This window comes from Lithobates pipiens, unplaced genomic scaffold, assembly GCF_037356315.1.
Source record: "Lithobates pipiens isolate NorthernLeopardFrog02 unplaced genomic scaffold, aLitPip1_a1.2 Scaffold_18, whole genome shotgun sequence".
Classification (NCBI taxonomy): domain Eukaryota; kingdom Metazoa; phylum Chordata; class Amphibia; order Anura; family Ranidae; genus Lithobates; species Lithobates pipiens.
The window spans coordinates 329,585,775-329,587,881 of record NW_027507758.1 but is presented as its reverse complement, the minus strand read 5'-3'; the positions used below and the strand labels follow the sequence as shown (position 1 = coordinate 329,587,881).

The 2,107-nt window shown below is 43.5% G+C and overlaps 1 non-coding gene across 1 annotated transcript; it reads left to right on the top strand.

Moving 5' to 3' along the window:
• The first annotated feature begins 1,001 nt into the window (after nucleotides 1-1,001).
• LOC143990676 (U6 spliceosomal RNA) lies at nucleotides 1,002-1,108 on the top strand. The gene has a single exon (XR_013277400.1). It is a non-coding gene; the product is annotated as a U6 spliceosomal RNA (small nuclear RNA).
• The last annotated feature ends 999 nt before the right edge of the window (nucleotides 1,109-2,107 follow it).

The window sequence follows — 2,107 nt, the reverse complement described above, 5'->3', positions numbered from 1 at the left end:
GGCACTGTGCTCTGGGCTGTGGCATCTGAGCAGCAGATTAGGACAATGCTGAATTTGATGGGCAGGCGAATATGTGAACCAAAGTCAACGCTAAAGGATGTGTAAGAGGGGAAACAAAAGCAGGGAAGAGTGAAGTTCCTCTTTAATATTTATCTAAATGATGAAAACTTAATAGATTTGTAAAAAGTGTGTGTAGATATATATTTACATGGCGATACAAGTCATTTTGATGGACCAAATTTCCTGAAACTAGATGTGCTCTGCATTTTTAAATATTTATTATACAGGCCAATAAAATATAATGACGTCATTAAAATATAAAACAAATAGACAATACAGATGGAAACAAAACCTTCTGGCAGTAACTGGCCCAGCCAGCCCCCCCCCCCCCCCCCCTCCGTTTTACAGTCTTCCAAAACACATAATTCACACAGCATCTTTTAGCTCTGAAAAGCAGTGGGCCGGGATCTGAAGTCTTACACCCTGATGGGAGAGAAGGGATACAGTATCCCTTCCCTCCCTTATAGTACGCAGGAACATGCACAGTTGTGACTGTCAATGACAGGTTGTGTGCTGGAGTTCTCCTCCCTTTTAACAAATTATCTCTTAAGCCTGGTACACACTAATTGTTTTTTTTTGTGTAAACCCAGCGGGTTGAACGAGAAAAAAACTGACAGCTCCGGTCTTGGCCGATGTACTAACAGCAATGGCAGTGCGTCCATTAAGGGCACACAGGCACCACCACCCCTGTCACGCCACCCCCTTATATGTAAAATTGATAGATTCATGCATAGCATGAATCTATCCATGCCCACTGTAGCCACCCCCTATTCAGTTGTCTGACCCCTTTTTGGACAAGAGGCACCTGAATTAGAGAGGCAGGGGGTGTTTTTTGAAGCACCTGATTAGAGCTATAGGCTGTAATAAGCTTCAAAAAAGGTGGACTCAGAGCACAGAGCATTGCGCTCAAGCCTACCCAAGTGTGTTAGAAAAGCAAATGAGTGCTCGCTTCGGCAGCACATATACTAAAATTGGAACGATACAGAGAAGATTAGCATGGCCCCTGCGCAAGGATGACACGCAAATTCGTGAAGCGTTCCATATTTAAAAAAAAAAAAAAGAAAAGCAAATGAATATTTTCTTTTCTAACACTGAACCTCCTCTCCGCCAATCAGGAAGCGCCCGTCTAATAACCATCACTTGATTGGCTGAAGGCACAAGCATCCTTATTGGATGCTTAGCTGAAATGGAAGAAGAAATGCATGGGAACCATGGAGGATGCAGGAGTCATCACCTGATTTGCTGCATATCCCACAGCTCACTGCCGTCACCCGCTGCCTGACCCCCCACCAGGGTGGGGTAAGTGCCAGTCGGATGGCAGGCAGGGGGGTCACAGTGGCTGTATATGACAGGCAGAGAGGCTGCATATGATGGACACAGAGACTGCATATTATGGGAACAGAGGCTGCATATGTTGGGCACAGTGGCTAAATTTTCTGGGCACAGTGTTTTAGAAACCATGAATGAGACAGAAGTGCAGTAAAATCACACTGTTTAATAATAATAATAATGGTAAAAGGTAAATAGAGAAAACCTAGTCAAAACATAACCAGATTTGGTAACTGGAATGGCTAGTCAGAAAAGCACGGATGTCAGGGAGCCAGGGATCAGTGTGCTTTAGAACAGGCCGAGAAATCAGCAAACTGGAGAATCAGTGTAGTGGAACAGCAAGCAGGATCTGGAACCAGACGGGACGTTAGCCAAGCAAGTCTTTAACAGGCACACAAGAGAAAGTCTCTTGATATGTTGACCAAGGTGAAGGCAGAGAGGATCTGGACTGAACAGCCTAAGTAATCAGCAGGACTGACGAGTAGGATATCATTGTTCTGTCTCTAGGGCAGATAGCTAAATCCTCTTGTCCCAATAACTTCATATACCATATTTCTTTAATCTCAGTTCTATTAGAACAAGCCAGGGGAAACTACAAAATAACAGAAATAGACCTCAATAAGTACCATATAGCATACAATACAGCATACATTGCAGAAACAACAATATACAATACAAGATGTGATAGTAAAAACATTCTCTAAGGGGTGATGGCGAT